The following is a 21,571-nucleotide window of genomic DNA, read 5'->3' as shown; positions in this document are numbered from 1 at the left end:
GTTTCAAAGCTTTTTGGTAAGTTCTAGTTTTACATCCGTTTTACCCTGTGTAAAGGATGTCCCAGTGTGCACGGTGGTGGCCTAGGTTCCCAGCTCTAAAGAGCTTCTGTTGTCAGCAGACAATGTACAAACAAAAGATGGGGAATAGGATATAATGAAAAGCAGCATGACTGAGCTGTGAAGATCTGGATGTGTCTTGCTAGTTACATGGTTTTGTGTGTATGTATAGATCTATGTCTATTGTTTTCAGTTGTTTCATTTGCTAACACTCATCTGCCAAGAAACCCAGGGATCTAGACTCTTGGGGGTGGGAGTGGGGAAATACATTTTAAAGAGAAACTTGGAGAAGGAGTGATTTGAGGCATGCTGTACCAAATCAAAGAGATAACTTGACTTAGAGGCTGCATAAATGATCTACAATGTTACAATACAATGCATTGACCTCTTCAGTTTAAGAAGACCATACCAAATGGAGCAGCAAATCATGAGTAGAGGGAGAATAACAAAGTTTTATAATTTTTTCTAGACAATGGAAATGTTTAATTCCTGTCTCTTGAATTACTAATCACCAGTACTCCTAGAAAGCTAAGCCTGTAGCCTTTGTTTTGTATATAGCTGCATTTGAATTAAAATTGGATTTTTTTGTGTTCTTTCATTTCTTCAGCGTATTTATAAAAAGGCACAGAACAGAACATGTGGCATCAGAGGAACACCTGGCAATCAAAGGATGCAGAGCCAGCTGTTGCCTCTGCAATCAGAATTGAAAATCCATGATCCCGATCCTTTATGGCAACATTTGTGTAGGGGAGGTAAGGCTGCATGCACATGTTTGAGGAGCCTCAGCCAGGAATGGTGCTCATTTTGTATGCTAAAAAAAGAAAATCTTCTAATCTTTAAGAAGTGAAGGTTTTGAAGCCAGCTGTGTTTTGTGGCTCAGGGCTGTTCCAGAATCCTCTCTGTGCTGGGACACACATTTCTGGAGGACTCACTAGTTTTAACAATGTTGCTGGTAAAGCATCTAAGTTAAACCCACTCCATTCCTGACCTCCCTGCAGCTGATCCATGCAATATCCTTCTTGCTTGGGTTCATAGGTCTCTCTTCTTCTCCTCCAGCTTATTTGGCTGCTGAGATATTGAAGACCATGGGTAATAAAAGATGCCTCTGTTACTCTCTCTTCCACACTGGGTACTGAAGGCATCGGTCAGGAATGCTGTTCATAAAAAACCAAAACAGCAGCTGAAATGCAGCTTGATTGCATGCGTCGTGCCCAAATAAAAAAAAAAAAAAAGAGTCAGAGCCACCATTTGAGAATGTGTGAGTCAATAAAGTTTTATAAAGAGAGCCCATAAACCTGCCATGGAAGTTTAACCATTGCATATAGCAAAGGGGAAGGCAATTCATTTGTGCTGGATGAGGCTATTTATCCATGCTCCTTTTATCTCCCATGCTGGGATCTTTTTTATTGAAAACATATGGGAAACGCTAGAGTTTGGCATGAATGTCTGTGGTGGGGAAAAAAAATCGAAACTGCTCAAACACACACACACACACACACACACACACACACACCAGATGTGAAGAAATTAAGACTGAATGATAGATGGGGCCTCACTTGCAGTAAAACATGTTTCAAATGATGGCAGAAGGAAAGACCTCGCTTTCCCCATGGCAGCTGATAGACACAAGCACTTGAGCAGTTCATACTCTCTCTGTTGTCCCTGTCATAAGATTTGTAGGTCGCTCTCAGCCAGCCACTGGGGTTAAAGGTCACAGGTCACGACCTGTTGATTTACCAAAGTATGATCAACTCACACAAATTACAGGCGTAAGAGAGTCCTGACAACTTCAATATGATGAGCAATGAGAGCAATTATTTGTGACATGTGAAACCAGTGTGAGAGCATAATTCTGTCACTGCGTGACAAGGCATTATTAGCAGGGGCATGCAGCAGCTTGAACCGGGAGCAGCTGTAAAAGAGGCAGTGAAGAGAGAGGGGCTTTACATGAGATAGCATGACTGAATTTCTCTAGCAGAGTCACAAATATCAACTTCATCTCCTTGTGGTTAGGCACAAACAAAGCCATTCTACCTCAGTGGCTCTGAAAGCGATAACCTTTTTTTTTTTTTTGGGTAGGGGGGAAGTGGAAAAAAGAAAACAATAGGAAGGGATCTGGCAAATGTCTACAGGACATTTTATATTTCAGTACCTGCGTGGAGAGGTGCGAAATGTGGGGGCTTTAATTCTGATGGGAGGAACTAAGGAATTAAGACCTAGGAAAATACTATCTGGTGGTGTCGGTGTGGTTTAATAAAATGGATGTATCATCTTCTTGAAGTTATCTTTGTGGGCCTTTGTCAGAATCTTTTTTCAACTTTGTTCATGTGGGAAACAATTTGCCTGGGGTGCGATGGGAAAAATTGTAGCTTCAGGGCATTTATCCATCAATTCTCCCTAATGCACCATGCTATTTAGATGGGGGCACATACTGGCAGAGGGAGTCAAAAAGATGTTCCCCCTTCTGTGGGATTGACTGAGAGGTTATGGCATGGATGTCAAGTGAGTGGGGAAAGGTTAGTATCTCCGCAGCACCTAATGCTGGGTGACATAGTGCTTTCTGCATCCGCAAACGTGGCAGTTACTGGAGGATGATGCAACGTCATATGAGTCTCTGCACAATTAAAATACAAACGGAGCTGAAAACTGCTTCCTCTCTGGTACAAATCTGGCAGTCCTCACACAGACAGCATACCCATTGACATCAGCTAATGCTCAGCTTCCTCTCTAAGGTGGCATTCTCTCTCTCTCTCTTTAACTTACTGGCCCCAGGTCTCAGATGGCATCAATAACAGCATGCAGGGGCTTTCTTATCTCCCAGTCTTATCCTCTCCCGTAGACTATGCCGTCAGCTACTGCTCCTATGGGATGCCTGGATAATGTTAACCTGCTGTTGGAAGAAATCACGTAGTGGGTAACACAAAGTAGTACATCCATAGAAGAGATGGGCATCCCTGTGACACTTGTCCTTATCATCCATCCCCCATATGAACAAATACACGGTGGCCTACCTTTCTCAACTGTGGATTATTCTGGGATCTGGACTATTCCAGGATTACCCTGTGCAGCTCATATTAAATAACTGTGCTCTGATCCATGTGGCATTTGATTGGAACGAATCCTAGAGATCTTCCACTGGCAAGAATCCCATTGACTCCAGTGAGATTTAGCCAGAGTGAGGACTGTAAGAACAGACCTGCTATCAGCAATAAATAACAAATTTACTTAAAGAAAAGTGCTGTCCTGTCCACACAATTCCATGGAACTGCTGCATGGCCCAGATGTGATGGGTTGGACCCCTTCGGATGCCACCTGATGTGCTGAGATACCACTGAGCCCACCTGTTAGGTCAGTTTGGGCACCCTTTTTACCTGTGTTGCTGAGTCAGGCTATTAAGCCTGCTCCAACACACATGCAGGCAGGGCCACACCCAACTGCAGAATGAAACAGACACTGAGATCAGTTCTGGGAAGGCTCAGCTTAAGGGATTTGCCTGAGCACTCAGGTGTCCACTTCCCTTGGGGTGCAGACCCAAAGATATATTATAAAATCTGCTTCCTCCCTCAATGTGGAGGACGGTATGCATAACTTCTTGCCCCGCCCCGCCCCACCCCACCTCCAGTTAGAAATTATAGAAACTGGGTTTAATAATAAACAAAACAAATGTTATTAATTATAAAAGGCATATTTTAAGTGGTAAAAGGGGTAACAAACAGAACAAATCAGATTACTGACCAAATGAAATCAAACACGCAAACTAAGCTAGTTTCACTAAATAAATTGGTTACAAATAGTATTTCTCTCCCTAGATATTGCTGCAGGCAGGTTGCAAAGTTTCTGTGGTTCGGAGTTCCAGTTATATTCCTTTTCAGACTGGACCCGTCTCAGGCTGGACTCCCCCCTTGCCTTCCCTTCAGGTGGCTTGTGCAGTCTTTCTTCTTGGGCAGACTGCCACGGAGAGGAGGAGTCCTGTTTGCCTTGCTCTCCACCCTGAAATAGGATTTACATAAAGCGGGGATTCTTTGCTTCCCAAACTTGACCCCCCGCCCCCTTCCCTTCCAGTGGAAAGTTACAAGAAGTCCCAGGTAATGTTTTAGTATCAGGTGACAAGACCACCTGACCCTGTACTATTACAGTGTCCATGAGTCAGTGGCAGTATGGAGTATCCGCAGGAAGGCCAAGCTTTTCACAGTCCATTGTCCTCGGTGATGGGCCATCTGCCCTGTCTGGTTTTTCCATTGTTGTACCTGAAGTGTTAGCAGTGGGCATCACCCAAAGTAGCATAGTTGAAATACAGATACGTATTCAATATTCCTAATTTCAGATACAGAAATGATACAGGCATACAAATTGGCTAATCACATTCAGTAAATCATAATGTTTCCAATGATATCTCATATGAGCCATCTTGCTTAAAGTATATCTTAGTTACGTCATATTCATACCACACACATATTTTCATAAAGAATATGGAATCTCACATCACACCAGGTTTTAATGGAAATCATACAAAATTACATCAACTTCCCAGTATGTTATCTTCACAGTGAATGTATTGTACCCAGCCCAATGCTGAGTTTATTTGTATCTATTTGATTTCCATTTGGGGAAGAAAATGCTCAAAATAAGTATAGTGATCCACTATAGTAACATACCAAAGAAGTCTAAAAACATTTATTTTGTAGCCACCAAACTGGCCAAAGCATCTGAGGTATTAAAGATTAAAAACCAGGATATTTCTTCATCTATTTGTATCATAATGCCTTTTTTAAAAAAATAAAAAGGAGACAGTGCTTTAAATATATCTATGTAGCTAACCTTGGGTTTAAACCAAACATCATAATATTTAAAGAAACATTGAATAAATTATTTATTAGCCTGGCCAATGGTTGCAGAAATGCAGTTTATATAAACACATTACAATTCCAGCCATTCTAATTGCTGGGTTTAAAAAAAAACATCCAAAAACCTTAATGCAATTTTAATAAACCTTACAAGAAACCAAACTCTTGTTTTCAAGCTAAACGGGTTGCTGTTGCTGAATAATAATCATTCAAGACCTAAATCTAACCGAAAGAGTTCAGTGTGCAGAAGAAATATACTTGCTGGGAAACTGTGAACAAACACACATTTGATTCAGGAACTGAGTCAGTAAAACTAGATGCAGGAGTCTAGTGAGAATGGTTCTAAATAATATAAAAAGAAAGCAACCAACCTTGAAAGCAGGGGTGCAATTGTTTAAAGAATTAATTAATGAACTAATAGCTCTGTGCACAGGTGGAGTACACATTAGTCAATTATAGATCATTATTCCCTTAAAATAAACAGGATTATCAAATGCTTCTGAAAAGAGGCAGATTTATCTGTGTTTTATTGAAGCATATGTGTCATGAATTGTATGGGAGAGTACATTTTTGTCAGGGGTCCAGACTGTGACAATCTTACTGATACTGAGTAATACCTCACTCCACATATAATCCCACTGTTTTTAGTGGGACTACTTGCAGTTTATGATAGGGTGACTAATATGGTGGGCGTGTGTGTGTGTGTGTGACAGATTCAAATACAATATTAATAGAACCAGCTGAGAGGCGAACAGCAGAGAGGCTAACAGAGGGAGTTTGCCTGGGATCTGTCTAAGAGGAGGTACACTAAGGGCTGCATTAGGGAGGCTGTGTTGGTGAGTATCTGAGTGTCTGTTGTGGGGACAGTTTGACCGTATGCTTGATTGGTTGTTTGTTTGAAAAGTGTGAATTGGGAGTGCTTTGTTCCAGGTGAGCCTGGAGTGGGCCTGACTGTTATAAAAAGCCAGTGAGTGGCGAACAGCAGAGAGGCTAACAGAGGGAGTTTGCCTGGGAGTTCGCCCGGGGAGAGCCCACCGAGGCTTACATCTTGCCGGCTTCTCTGAGTAGTTACTACAACTCCTGAGGAAGCTCGTAGAAGGAAGGTAATATGGATGGGGAGCGTTCAGGTGTTGTGACCTGCACTGGATGTGCCATGTTTGTCTTTCTTTCACAGGACAGAAGTGACTTTGTCTGTACAAAGTGCAAGCTGGTCTCCATATTGGAAGAGAAGGTTCAAGGTCTGGAGAAACAAGTATCGACCCTGCGTTGCATAAGAGAAACTGAAGATTTCCTGGACAGACGTCAGGATATGCTTCTACGGGCACAAGGTTCTGAAGATTCAGAGCAGGCTGCGCACAGGGACAGGAGGACGGTGAAGAAATTTGGCAGCATGTGACCTCCAGAAGAAGAAAGGGGAGTGTCCATGTACCAGCAGCGCAGATACAGGTAAGCAACCGTTTTCACGTTCTCTCCAAAGGTACTAATGCGGAGAGTGGACTAGATGATAAATCTGAGGGAAGGGAACAGAAGGAGACTCCGCCAATTGGAAGGCATGAGATGCACTGTCCTAGGGATGGGGGTTCCACGACCACCGCTCCGAAGAGGAGGAGGTGGGTGGTGGTGGTCGGGGACTCTCTTCTTAGGGGTACTGAGTCATCTATCTGCCACCCCGACTGGGAAAACCGAGAAGTCTGCTGCTTGCCAGGAGCTAAGATTCATGATGTGACGGAGAGACTGCCGAGACTCATCAAGCCCTCGGATCACTACCCCTTCCTGCTTCTCCATGTGGGCACCAATGATACTGCCAAGAATGACCTTGAGCGGATCACTGCGGACTACGTGGCTCTGGGAAGAAGGAAGAAGGAGTTTGAGGTGCAAGTGGTGTTTTCATCCATCCTCCCCAGAGAAGGAAAAGGCCTGGGTAGAGACTGTTGAATCATGCAAGTCAACGAATGGCTACGCAGGTGGTGTCGGAGAGAAGGCTTTGGATTCTTTGACCATGGGATGGTGTTCCAAGAAGGAGGAGTGCTCGGCAGAGATGGGCTCCACCTAACGAAGAGAGGGAAGAGCATCTTCTGAAGCAGGCTGGATAACCTAGTGAGGAGGGCTTTAAACTAGGTTCACCGGGGGAAGGAGACCAAAGCCCTGAGGTAAGTGGGGACGTGGGATACCGGGAGGAAGCACGAGCAGGAGAACGCGAATGGGGAAAGCTCCTGCCTCATACTAAGAAAGCAGGACAAACAGCAAGTTATCTCAAGTGCCTATACACAAATGCAAGAAGCCTGGGAAACAAGCAGGGAGAACTGGAAGTCCTGGCACAGTCAAGGAATTATGATGTGATTGGAATAACAGAGACTTGGCAGGATAACTCACATGACTGGAGTACTGTCATGGATGGATATAAATTGTTCAGGAAGGACAGGCAGGGCAGAAAAGGTGGGGGAGTTGCACTGTATGTAAGGGAGCAGTATGACTGCTCAGAGCTCCGGTATGAAGCTGCAGAAAAACCTGAGTGTCTCTGCATTAAGTTTAGAAGCGTGAGCAACAAGGGTGATGTCATGGTGGAGTCTGCTATAGACCACCAGATCAGACGGATGAGGTGGACGAGGCTTTCTTCCGGCAACTAACGGAAGTTACTATATCGCAGGCCCTGGTTCTCATGGGAGACTTCAATCACCCTGATATCTGCTGGGAGAGCAATACAGCTGTGCACAGACAATCCAGGAAGTTTTTGGAAAGTGTAGGGGACAATTTCCTGGTGCAAGTGGTGGAGGAACCAACTAGGGGCAGAGCTCTTCTTGACCTGCTGCTCACAAGCTGGGAAGAATTAGTAAGGGAAGCAAAAGTGGATGGGAACCTGGGAGGCAATGACCATGAAATGGTCGAGTTCAGGATCCTGACACAAGGAAGAAAGGAGAGCAGCAGAATATGGACCTGTCTAATCTAATTGCCTTCTATGATGAGAGCAGCAGAATATGGACCTGTCTAATCTAATTGCCTTCTATGACGAGATAACTGGCTCTGTGGTTGAGGGGAAAGCAGTAGACGTGTTGTTCCTTGACTTTAACAAAGCTTTTGATATCGTCTCCCACAGTATTCTTGCCAGTAAGTTAAAGAAGTATGGGCTGGATGAATGGACAATAAGGTGGATAGAAAGCTGGCTAGATTGTCGGGCTCAACGGGTAGTGATCAATGGCTCCATGTCTAGCTGGCAGCTGGTATCAACTGGAGTGCCCCAAGGGTCGGTCCTGGGGCCGGTTTTGTTCAATATCTTCATTAATGATCTGGAGGATGATGTGGATTGCACCCTCAGCAAGTTTGCAGATGACACTAAACTGGGAGGAGAGGTAGATACGCTGGAGGGTAGGGATAGGATACAGAGGGCCCTAGACAAATTAGAGGATTGGGCCAAAAGAAATCTGATGAGGTTCAACAAGGACAAGTGGGGAGTCCTGCACTTAGGAAGGAAGAATCCCATGCACCGCTACAGACTAGGGACCGAATGGCTAGGCAGCAGTTCTGCAGAAAAGGACCTAGGGGTTACAGTGGACGAGAAGCTGGATATGAGTCAACAGTGTGCCGTTGTTGCCAAGAAGGCCAGGCATTTTGGGATGTATAAGTAGGGGCATAGTGAGCAGATCGAGGGACGTGATCGTTCCCCTCTATTCGACATTGGTGAGGCCTCATCTGGAGTACTGTGTCCAGTTTGGGGCCCCACACTACAAGAAGGATATGGAAAAATTGGAAAACGTCCAACGGAGAGCAACAAAAGTGATTAGGGGAGTGGAAAACATGACTTATGAGGAGAGGCTGAGGGAACTGGGATTGTTTAGTCTGCGGAAGAGAAGAATGAGGGGGGATTTGATAGCTGCTTTCAACTACCTGAAAGGGGGTTCCAAAGAGGATGAATCTATACTGTTCTCAGTGGTAGCAGATGACAGAACGAGGAGTAATGGTCTCAAGTTGCAGTGGGGGAGGTTTAGGTTGGATATTAGGAAAAACTTTTTCACTAGGAGGGTGGTGAAACACTGGAATGGGTTACCTAGGGAGGTGGTGGAATCTCCTTCCTTAGAAGTTTTTAAGGTCAGGCTTGACAAAGCCCTGGCTGGGATGATTTAGTTGAGGATTGGTCCTGCTTTGAGCAGGGGGTTGGACTAGATGACCTCCTGAGGTCCCTTCCAACCCTGATATTCTATGATTCTATGATTAAAGAGCACCCTCATGCTTGCCACTGGTATTATTCAGAATGAGTAAGGATAGCACAGCTTGGCCCAGAATAAATAAATAACTGCGTTAAAGGTAATAAATCAAAGTAATCCATTTTGAACAAGGAATCACTTTCAGTTGAAGAGTTGGCATTTTTGACATATATATATGCACCCTTTTGTTTGTGTCTAAAATAAAAAAGAGTACATACATATACTTATTAGCTACAGCTTGCAATCAATTGATTTGGTTTTGTATTTGGCTTTCCCTTTCGCATACACAGCATACACAGCAATTTTCATTAAACTTTATAAGGTGAAACCAATAGACACAAAAACGAGACGAATCAAAAACTCTGAGTCAAGAATTATAAGCACTCATCAAGGTAATAGATGATACAATTTGGCCATTTCCTTTTGCTTTTCAGTTTTCCTAAAGGGGCAAGAGAGCATGAAGAATAAAGCCAGGCATCCTTATTTGGCTGAAGTAATAGCCTGTATACCAGAACTTCAGACAAATCCTTTTTGCTTTCTCTCACTGGCCTTAACCATTTTGATCTCATTTCATCATTGAATGGACCCCTTAACAGACGGTGGCCCTATATTTTAGGACAGAAAAGATACACGTTGTTAGTGTGAGTTTATTTTTTGTTGTTTGAAAAGTGGGCAAATGTAGTCAAAGCTTGCACAAAACATCACAAGAGGTTCTTTCTTCTTTTATCGCAGATTGAACATGTAAAGTGATCATTGTTTACAATACGGAAGCAGATAGCAAAGACTTGTTTGTTGTCTCACACTGGCTCTAATTATGCATTAGATTTTGATTTTGGTTGCTTTGCCTCTCCATGTTATTTTAATTTGAATTATGATCACTGAAAAACAAAAGAAAAAGGAACGGATCATTGAGGTAGTAGTCCCTTCTCTACAGAGCCCTTATGAGACTGGACCTAGGATACTGTATTCAGTTCTGGGCACCTCATTACCACAATCAAATTGGAAGGAGTTTAGAGAAGAGCAACAAACATGATTAAGGGGCTGACAGGACTAACTTTGGAGGAAAGATTAAAAGAGTGAAATATATATAGGTTGGGCATAGGACAACTAAGCCCCCCACCTCCCAGCTGTCTCCCAGAACACAAAGGATGTAAACACCAAGGAAGGAGGGGAATTGTAGAGAGTGGGGCCAAGAGACGCTAACTAGGAGCAATGGGATGAAATGAAACAAAAGCAAGTTTAAGTGCAATATCAGGAACATTTCTTTTCAGCAGTGAGAGCTATTAGACAGTGGAATAGTCTCCCAGGAAAAGAGTGTCCTTAATTCAGGACACTGGACTGAGGAAAGCACAAAAAAATGTACTGTAGAGAAGAATCCTGGACTGGCTGGCGATGGACAAGCTGAACTAATAGGCTGTTGTGACCTCTGTTTCTATTATTTCTTTTTCTGCTCTGTGTTAGCTGCTACTTCCTGGTGTGTGTGGTGAGTTTATGTATCAAATGGACAGAACTCTAATCTTTATAGTCCTAAAATGATGTGTCCTTTTGTATGTTCTTATTTAAGGGCCCATTCCAGCCACGCGGGATGCTCCCAACAGCCACAAAGCCCTGATTAACTTCAATGTGAATTCAAAGTTCTCTGCACCGTGCAGGGTTGGGCCCTATGTGTGGAAACAAAGCGTGCGGTGGTGAGTGTATTATTAATTCGCTCATTGTCATTTCTGCCCTGGAAGCTAGGTAAGAAGGGTGGCCTGGTGATTAATGCAATGATCTGGAGAGCTGGGTTCAATTCTCAGCTCTGCTACAGACTCCTGTCTGACCTTCGGCAAGTCTGTGCTTCCGGGCCTTCAGTAACCATTGGGATAATAATGCATCTCTACCTCCCAGGGATGCTACTGCAATACATTAGTTAATGGCCGTGAGGTGCTGAGATACCATGATTATGAGGCCAACTGTGGGAAGGGCTTTTGGTCCACAGTAGGATTATGGACTATGATTCTGAGATCTTAGGCACCTCTTAATGAAAGTGAACATAGTGATTTATGATCTGTGTAAAATATGGGGCTTCTTGGAAGGAGGCAAAATTGGCTGAAAAGTGTGAAACCTCTACAGTTCCCCCTCCTCCCCACCCCAATTTCGAATTTTTTAACAGCCCTAGTGAGCATCTTGAAAGTAAGATGATTAACATGAAAAAATTACTCGTTGCAAATGTGAAAATATTGATTGAAACTGACAGTTAGCCAGCAACAAAAGCAAAAGACATAACTAAAAAGAAAAAGCAATTAAAAATAAATTGAAATTAACAAATAAACAAAGACTTTTCCCTAATACAAGGCCCAAATATTTAGAGACAGAGGAAAAGAAAAACTGTACTTATATGTGTATATATAAATGAATGATAGATAGAGAGATAGATAGATAGATGAAAGTCAAAAGTAAATGAACCAGGGGCTTGATCCAAAGCCCAGTGCAGTCAATTGAAAGACTCAGGCCTTGTCTACACTACCACAGTAAGTCGACCTAAGTTATGAAACTCCAGCTACTTGAATAACGTAGCTGGAGTCGACATAGAAGACACTGCACTGGGTCAACGGGAGCCACTCTACCATCGACTTACCTTACGCTTCTCGTTCCGGTGGAGTACCGAAGTTGACGGGAGAGTGATCTGCGGTTGGTTTAGCGGGTCTTCACTAGACCCGCTAAATCGACCCCGGTGCATCGATCGCTGAAGCATCGAGCCCCAATAAGCGTAGACATGCCCTTACATAGATTTCAATGGGCTCTAAATGAGGCTCTAAATCCTAAACAGACACTATCAAATATCACAAATTAGTCTTGGGATCAAATTGCATCCATGTAATCTAATTGCAGATGAAACTACATAGTATTTATCATCTCGTTAATTTAAATACCTTGGGACATATCATGGCATCAATTTTTAAGTAGATGTCCCCATCAGTATCAAAGAAGTGTTGGTATAATATGGTCCATATATCTGAACCTTTAGGAGGAAAAACAGAGACCATTAAAAGGAAAAGAAAGGAAAAAAAGAGAATGGAGAAGAGAAATGTCTCTTCTCTTCCCTTTTCTTTTTCAGTTCATTATTGCACTTTGATCTACCCCATTTTGAAACAGAAGTAGGTCAAAGTGCCCAAGCTAATTGTTAGTTTGCATCAGCGGGGTCTACAAAGGCAGTTAGTATGCAGTGGGCTAGATTCATACCCCAGCTGGCCATGAAGTAAATGTTCATGTAGACAGGCCCTTAGCCTCTCTGTGCCTCAATTTCCCATTTTACAGATGGGGATGACAGCTCTTCCCTACCTCACAAGGGTATTGTAAAAATAAACGCATTGAAGATTAGCACTTTGACACCTACTGATGAAAAAGAGCCATTATTACTATTGAAAATTATTTTTTTCATGGGAAAATATCATTTTCATTAATTTTTTTATTTTTCAAAGAGAACTTTAGAAATGATGTGAAACGAAACATCTTCTTTTATTTTGCTTTTCAAAAACAGGAAAATTTTCACAATTTTGCATTTTGTTTTTTTCCCTTTCCTTAGCTTTCCCTACCCCTGGTTTTTTGCCACTGATTGGAATAGAATTAATGATAACTAAGGGTATTGGGGGTTAGTTTGGTTTGGGTTTATTTTCCACTTTTTCCTTCTATTTTTTGACTCTGTAACTTTTCCAAAATGTCACAACTTCTGAAAAATCACAGCGTGGCAAATGAAGAAAATATAAAACACTGTACCTCTGCTGATCTGTAACTTGTCAAAATGGAGGAAGTTTTGTTCCCATTCAAACTGCAAAATGGAAACAACTTTGGCATTTCACATTTTTGTGAAATTATTTTTCCATTTTTCGACCAGCTCGAATGAAGATGATTTGTGATAACTCTGGGACAGACCCTCAACTGGTGTAAAATGAATATAGTTCCACTGACCTCGGTGAAACTTTCTTTGTGCATCTGCGCCAGCTGAAGGTCTGGTTCAACATACTATAGTGCAGTGATTCCCAACATGTGGCCTGCAGGCCGCTTGCGGCCAATCAGCTCACAGCTGTGCCCCATGTGACATCCTCAGGGCCATACAGGTAGTATATATACATTGTATGGATGCGGCCCACATCACACAGAGAGAGCTGCATATGCGGCTCACAATGGTAAGTAGGTTTGGAAGCACTGCTGTAGCGTAATCCTTCTAAGGAACCTCGTCTTTTTGCGCCTCCCCCCTTAAAATTTGTTGAATCCCTTTGCTCTCTTAAATAAAAAAGAGGAAAGGGGAAGAAATAGTGAGGGGGAAAAAAAGAAAGTTATTTATGGACTTGCTTCAGAAAGCTACTTCAGCTCACACCTATGAGCAGTCCCAGCGAGTTCAACGACTATTCACATGCTTAAAATTAGGCACACGTTGAAATACTTCCAAGGCTTAAAATCAGTATGGTCCTGTACAGCTGATTCAAGATTCACTTTCGTTGAAACAGATACTGAATGGTGCTGTGTAAGCCTCCTCCTGTTATAAAAGATGAAGATTGGGCTTTGTCAGGAAATGTAAAACATTGCAGCTCAGATACTGAAAGGTGTTTAGATACCTAGAAATTTCCTAGAAATCAGTGGGAGGGAGGTGCCTAAATATCTCTGAGGATCTGGCCCTCCCTCATTACTTAGTTCTACTCCAAGAACAAAATAATAAGGAAACTCAGTACCTAGGTCTATCCTGTCCTGCCTATCCCTGAAGGATCTCCACCTATGAGTTTGAGTAGGTTAAGATACAGCACACTGAGGAATATCAGGTTTCAGAGTAGCAGCGGTGATAGTCTGTATCCGCAAAAAGAAAAGGAGGACTTGTGGCACCTTAGAGACTAAGTGAGCTGTAGCTCACGAAAGCTTATGCTCAAATAAATTTGTTAGTCTCTAAGGTGCCACAAGTCCTCCTTTTCTTTTTGAGGAATATCAGTCTTTGCTTTCCGTAAGGGAGTTTATTACGGGACTGTCAATGAAGTTTTACAGTCCACTCTTATCATATAATAATACAAAGATCACTAATAAAGTTCTCAGTGGAGACTCTGGTAATACAAAGCCCATAATATAAGAAGAAGAAATATCTTCTGAATCTCCATACTTCTGCTTTGCAGTTACAATTTTCACAGGTAACTGGAGTGTTGAATGTTCTTTCTTTTAAGAAAGATACTCCTTTACCTGCACTAAAACCCACAGCCTCCACTAGGTACTTTACAAGAATAGATTTTCTCTGGGTATTAGGACACTAAGATTCTATGCCTCAGAGATATATTAGGCTACTCCTGCTTCTTGTGAAGTAAAACCCCCAATCCTCCAGTTTGTTTCACATGGGCCAACTCTGAATCCATGTGGTGACCCACTGACTTCAATGAGGTTCCATGCCAGTGCATTGGTCTGCCTAGGTGGAACAACTGACATGATCAGGGTCTAAGATATTATCCTGTTCCAAAGTTTGTATCATTGCTTGCAGAACAGGACTGAGATTTTCAAAGGAAATTAAGGGATTTTTGGTAACTCATAAATTTAAGATGATTTTCCATCTTCACAGCCCAGCTCACTTTTATAACTTTTTTATAACTTTTATATGTTCATGATTTTTCAACTAAAGAGCAAAGAATATTGGCTTAACATTTTCAGAAGTCACTTCTGATTCTGGTTGCCTCTAGTTTTGAGTATTGCAGTATCCCTTACAGTCATGCCTCACTAAGGTGTCCCAGGTTGTGCACCCAAAATCATTTGTTACAAGAAATGTAGGCCATTGCACTGTGAAGAAACAGTGCTCCAGACTAGAACCAAAGCTTATCTGACCTACTCTGTCCTACAGTGCCAGGGTACCTGGCTCCCATATCACAAATTGTGCTTCTGGCCAATAATCCAGTTTTAACATTTAAATTTTTGTTCAGGCTTCAGGTTTATGATCCTGAAAACTGCCAAAATCTGCTGTCTGTCTCTCTGAGCTTGTCACTCAACTCTTGAAAAGCTGGGGCCACCTACTATTTTGGGCCGGCCTGTTTTCATGTGTAATCCAAAGTTTTATATATATGTGGGAGGGGAGGGCAGGGGGACACACACCTGTAATCCAGGCCCAACTTGTATCTTTGCAGGCTGATAGAACCTTTCCTTTTATTTCAGTAGAGTTCGGATTAGCACCTAAAACAGGAGGATATTAGTTTTACTGGACAATTACGGCTCATTTTGGAACATCTCAGTCAGTGGTAGGATGGATTTCATTTGAACAGAGGGGAACCAATGTACGGTTTGAAATGATTCCATAGAGAAAGCTGCAGTGGAGAGTTTAAAGAAGTGGGCAGAAAGGAAGGGTCAGGACCATGGGAGAGCTGGGACAGAATCCAGGAGAGAGGAAGAAGCAGATAAAGTAAGCAGATGTGTGGGCAGGGAGGGAATAATCATAAGCAGTGACACACATAATGTAAGACCCAGCAAGAAAAAGAGAAAGACACACTGGGAGAGAATGTTAAGCGAAAAACTCAGGAAATGGAACAAAGGAAGCATGAGAGAAGTTCAGCGGTCACCTGGGGGAAGTTTCTAAGGTGGCTGTATATAAATGCAAGAAGCATGACAAAGAAATCAAGGGCAATAGACATCCCAATATGTAACACAGATAGGATTTTATCACCCCTTTCACACTCTCTTTGAAGCAGTTTCAGGCCCTGATTCAGCAAGGTATTCAAACACATCAGTATCTTTAAATGCATGGAGTAGAACCATAAAGTTGCCCACATGCTTAAGTATCTTGCTGAATGGGAGCCTTAAAATCCCTGGCTATTTAAGCCTGCAGTGATCTTTATTAATGTATCGCTGGTGGAAAAGAACATCTGGGTGTAACTGAAATTGGAAAGTTTGGAGGAAGTGCCATGGTCTCTCCTCTTGGGCCAGGTCTACACTACCACTTATCTCGGCAAAACTTATGTTGCTCAGGGGTGTGAAAAAACATCCCCACCCCCCCGAGTGACATAAATTCCGCCAGCATAAGTGGTAGTGTGCAAAGTGCTCTGTTGGTGGGAGAGCTTCTCCTGTCGACCTAGCTACCGCTGCTTGTTGGGGGTGGTTTCATTATGTTGACGGGAGAGAGCTCTCTCCCGTCGGCATACGGCATACAGGAGCGAGCTTACAGTGGCATAGCTTGAGTGGTATGGGGGTGTTTGCTGCTGGAGAGGAATTGGCCCTAGAAATCCTAGCACTCTGGGAACCTTCCCACGCAGCCTCTGCTGCTCTGAGAGGAAGGGGTTGCTGGAGTCTCTGTAGAAATCCTCCTGAACTCACCCGACGTTGGAGAGGGGGAGGTGGGACAATGCCCAGTGTCCTCTCATGTAAGACATTGTTCCAAGGGAAGCAATTAAAATCAGTATCCTGCGTCTCCTCCTCAAAGTTACTGTTGCTCTGGAGAAGGCTCAGGTTCTGGAGGCTTCTCCTGATAACTGTGCAGGTCATTAATGACAGGTACTCCGGGGGTTAAAGACAGCGTGAGTCTTGAAGGGCAAATTTCAGACCTTGCAACTTCCTAGCTTCCTTTGCCAGCTTAGCAGCCGTTATATGTTGTAGCCTCTTGGCAAGAAATCAGATAGGCATAATATTCTGATTCCTAAAGGGGGTGGGAGATTAGCATGTATGGAAAAGGTCAATGAAAAAAGCAAGCCTCAAGCTGCTTTCATCTTGATCAGGGGAGCAGGTAAATCCTGCAAGCACGAGTTTAGTAGGTCTACAGCAGTATGCTAGTCATGTTTTTCTGCAGTAAATAGCTGCTACAGGTCCTTCCCTTACACAAGCTCATACACACTGTGTTGGCCTTCAACTGGAAAGTGCTGCAGGATTGCATTCATTTATTTTGGATGGAGATGGGTACAAACCCACACAATGAGGATCCTGATACCGAACATCTCAAAATTTAAGAAGGTTCTGATCTGGGTTTGGGGTTTGATATATTATAAAGATAGGAAAGGAGCTATTTACAAAACACCTTCTGACTTTCCCTCCTGGAATCAGACTCCGGGCCTTAGCCTCCTCTGAAATGTGCTTCCATGGGCTATCATTTAAAATATGTTAGTAGATCTGTTTGGGGCACCTGTAGAATAAATCCTAGGCCATCACTAGAGAAAGATAATTTAATGCCCAGCATAATTTTGAATGGTGTCTATCTACCCTTTGGAGTTCCTGTAGCCATATCTTAACCTGCATGCTCTAGCTACCCCCTTTTCTGCAGCTGGACAAGCTAGCCAACAGATCCCAGTCATCGGTGGGCAGGATCAAACCGGGACCTCTGGAGCTTAGTGCATGAGCCTCTACAGCATGAGCTAAAAGCCAACTGGCTATTAGCTAAGGCTATAGAGCAGATTCATTTAACTCTCTCTAAGTGGTCTTGGTGCCACTAGAGGGAACAGAACACCACACCCAGAAGGTGTGTGGGTTACACTAGCAACTTTGCTTACTGAGCTTAATGACCTAGGCAGCATGCTAGTGCACCTGGTGGTGTATAATTTGCTCCACTTTGTCAGCACAATGATGTTTGTTACTCATATTAGAAGTGCCATGTGCCATACAACAGAGTCTCTTTAGCTGCATGTTCTTAGCAGTTTCTCTGCATTGGCCCTTTCAGCTTAGAAGGGATTGAAGCAAAGTTCTTGATGCGTATGTTGTTAATAACATGGATAATGCACAGAGGCTCAATTGCAGAGTTAGGTTCAGCTACAAATAATTGTCAATGTCTTTCACTCCAGAGATTTAGAGGGACTATATGGGATGAACAGATAAGAGGGTGATCACTGTGACTTGGAATGAATCCATGGAATCCGCAAGAACAGGGGCCTTTGCCAGCTCTCCAACAAGCTACTGAAAGCGAGCAACGCATACTTTTAAATAAATGAGAATGCCTGCACCAAAATCCAAATAGCATTGTGTATAAAGAGGGCAGGCTTCATAGACCGAGGACTGTAAAGGGGTCTTGGTAGAAACCAGAATATGTTTTTTCCCATAAAATAATTGTTGTTGGAATAAAACAAAGGAAATCGTTATCAGTAAGCAGTTATTATTATATACATTCTTCATTTCATCCAGCCCACCATGCTACCCTATGCGTATGTGTGTTTGAGCTGCTATTATTATGAGTTACCCAACAAATCCAAATGCCAACCCTTTTCAGATTTCTTTCTTGAAATCACTGTGCTGTCGCATAAGCTAAGCAGTCTAGTTCAGGTTTTGGATGGGGCCCCACCAAGCGATTTCAAGGTACTGCAGGGAATGAGTTTGATCATTCAATATTCCCTCTACTTCATCAGTGTGGGAATACCACAGCATGGCATTAGCACCAGCTCTACTGGGGTATCTTTTGAATGACACGTAAAACCAAGGTCTGAAATATTTAGGATGGGATTTTCAAAGGCATTTAGACCTAACTCTGCTACCATTCAATGCCATGGGCGCATAGTTAAGCTGATTTAGAAAAGGTTGGAAACTTAACATTCTAAATAATGATAAGATTTTACTAGTCTTTATTATCTTGCCACCATTAAAACCGAGGCAAAGTGCTTTAATCCTCCCCTGCCACTGCAGCTCTACCCTCCTGAGAAAATGAAAACCCTGTCATCATAAAAACATAGAAGGGGACTATTGGAAGGATCCAACCAGTATCCCACCCCCTTCGGTCACAAGAAATGGACCCTGCGGGACACACCCAACTGATTGTACTGGGAGATCGCTGCTCAGAGCTGCCCCCCAAACACTCAGTGAGAGAGAGAGAGATGATATCAAAAGAGTTCCAGATTCCTACTGTATAGCAGAGACACAATAAAAGTCAGACTTAAAGAGACCCAATACATTCTCCGAAACAAAATGCTATTGTGATGAAATCTAAGGCTATATTCTATTTACCCTAGGAACACACTTATATCCTTGGTGTTTAACCCCTAATATAATAATAATATCCAGTTCTTTTATAGGCTTTCCATCAGTAAATCTCAAAGCACTTTATAAAGGAGGTCAGTATCATTATCCCCATTTTATAGATAGGGAAAGTGAGGCACGGAAAGGAGAAGTGACTTGCCCAAGGTCACCCAGCAGGCCAGTAGTAGAGCCAGGAATAGAGCCCAGGTCTCCTGAGTCCCAGTCTAGTACACTATCCTCTAGTTAACACAGCCTTATTCCTGGCTCTTGGTGTTGGGATTTAGACCCCTTTTACCATCATTTACTTGACTTCTGGTTACTTTGGTTACCAACAAACCCTCCAGCCCGGGGAAAACTTTCAACCTTTCCCACCATGCTCTCCGGGTCATTGGCCTTTTAAGTCTGGGAAAGGCAAGCAGCTATAGCTCTAAGGGGATCATTTGGCATCTGACTGCTATAGGTCGAACCTCCCTCCCTTATGGCTAGCAGTGCCTGTTGTTAAGTTTTCTCCTTGCTTTCCTTTTCTCTTTCTCCTGAGTAGGGGGCAAACATTCACATGCACTAAACTTATGGTGCTTGTCAATATTCTTTGGGGCAAAGTTCCTTACTGACTTACGGTCTGGTTATCCTTGGTTTGATCATGCCCACTCTAATTTGAGCAAGACTGCCCCGTAGCTAATGCCTTTGATCCCATGTATCTGTAGTCTATGAAAAAAATTGGTGTCTCAGCAACTGTCTACATAGAGTGCTTCCGCCGACGTGCATGGGCTGAAATTGTGGAAAAGCAGCATCACTTGCCCCATAACCTCAGCCGTGCAGAACACAATGCCATCCACAGCCTCAGAAACAACTCTGACATCATAATCAAAAAGGCTGACAAAGGAGGTGCTGTCATCATCATGAATAGGTCGGAATATGAATAAGAGGCTGCTAGACAGCTCTCCAACACCACCTTCTACAAGCCATTACCCTCTGATCCCACTGAGGGTTACCAAAAGAAACTACATCATTTGCTCAAGAAACTCACTGAAAAAGCACAAGAACAAATCTACACAGACACACCCCTGGAACCCCAACCTGGGGTATTCTATCTGCTATCCAAGATCCATAAACCTGGAAATCCTGGATGCCCCATCATCTCAGGCATTGGCACCCTGACAGCAGGATTGTCTGGCTATGTAGACTCCCTCCTCAGGCCCTACGCTACCAGCAGTCCCAGCTACCTTCGAGACACTATGACTTCCTGAGGAAACTACAATCCATCGGTGATCTTCCTGAAAACACCATCCTGGCCACTATAGATATAGAAGCCCTCGAAAACCAACTTTCCACACAAAGATGGACTACAAGCCATCAGGAACAGTATCCCCAATAATGTCACGGCAAACCTGGTGGCTGAACTTTGTGACTTTGTCCTCACCCATAACTATTTCACATTTGGGGACAATGTATACCTTCAAATCAGCGGCACTGCTATGGGTACCCATATGGCCCCACAGTATGCCAACATTTTTATGGCTGACTTAGAACAACCCTTCCTCAACTCTCGTCCCCTCATGCCCCTATTCTACTTGCACTACACTGATGACATCTTCATCATCTGGACCCATGGAAAAGAAGCCCTTGAGGAATTCCACCATGATTTCAACAATTTCCATCCCACCATCAACCTCAGCCTGGACCAGTCCACACAAGAGATCCACTTCCTGGACACTACGGTGCTAATAAGCAATGGTCACATAAACACCACCCTATACCGGAAACCTACTGACCGCTAAACTTACCTACATGCCTCCAGCTTTCATCCAGACCACACCACATGATCCATTGTCTACAGCCAAGCTCTACGAGACAACCGCATTTGCTCCAACCCCTCAGACAGAGACAAACACCTACAAGATCTCTTTCAAGCATTCTTACAACTACAATACCCACCTGCTGAAGTGAAGAAAAAGATTGACAGAGCCAGAAAAGTACCCAGAAGTCACCTACTACAGGACAGGCCCAACAAAGAAAATAACAGAATGCCACTAGCCATCACCTTCAGCCCCCAATTAAAACCTCACCAACGCATCATCAAGGATCTACAACCTATCCTGAAGGACAACCCATCACTCTCACAGATCTTGGGAGACAGGCCAGTCCTTGCCTACAGACAGCCCCCCAGCCTGAAGCAAATACTCACCAGCAACCACACACCACACAACAGAACCACGAACCCAGGAACCTATCCTTGCAACAAAGCCCGTTGCCAACTGTGTCCATATATCTATTCAGGGGACACCATCCTAGGGCCTAATCACATCAGCCACGCTATCAGAGACTCGTTCACCTGCACATCCACCAATGTGATATATGCCATCATGTGCCAGCAATGCCCCTCTGCCATGTACATTGGTCAAATTGGACAGTCTCTACGTAAAAGAATAAATGGACACAAATCAGACGTCAAGAATTATAACATTCAAAAACCAGTCGGAGAACACTTCAATCTCTTTGGTCACTTGATTACAGACCTAAAAGTTGCAATTCTTCAACAAAAAAACTTCA

General features: G+C 43.2%; 1 long non-coding RNA gene across 1 annotated transcript; it reads left to right on the top strand.

Moving 5' to 3' along the window:
* The first annotated feature begins 5,520 nt into the window (after window positions 1-5,520).
* LOC141991725 (uncharacterized) lies at window positions 5,521-19,920 on the top strand. The gene is made up of 4 exons (XR_012640442.1): window positions 5,521-5,737; window positions 6,076-6,347; window positions 10,665-10,788; window positions 19,726-19,920. It is a non-coding gene; the product is annotated as an uncharacterized LOC141991725 (long non-coding RNA).
* The last annotated feature ends 1,651 nt before the right edge of the window (window positions 19,921-21,571 follow it).

Source organism: Natator depressus, chromosome 7 (assembly GCF_965152275.1).
Source record: "Natator depressus isolate rNatDep1 chromosome 7, rNatDep2.hap1, whole genome shotgun sequence".
NCBI classification, from domain to species: domain Eukaryota; kingdom Metazoa; phylum Chordata; order Testudines; family Cheloniidae; genus Natator; species Natator depressus.
This window is presented reverse-complemented; position numbering and strand designations above follow the sequence as displayed.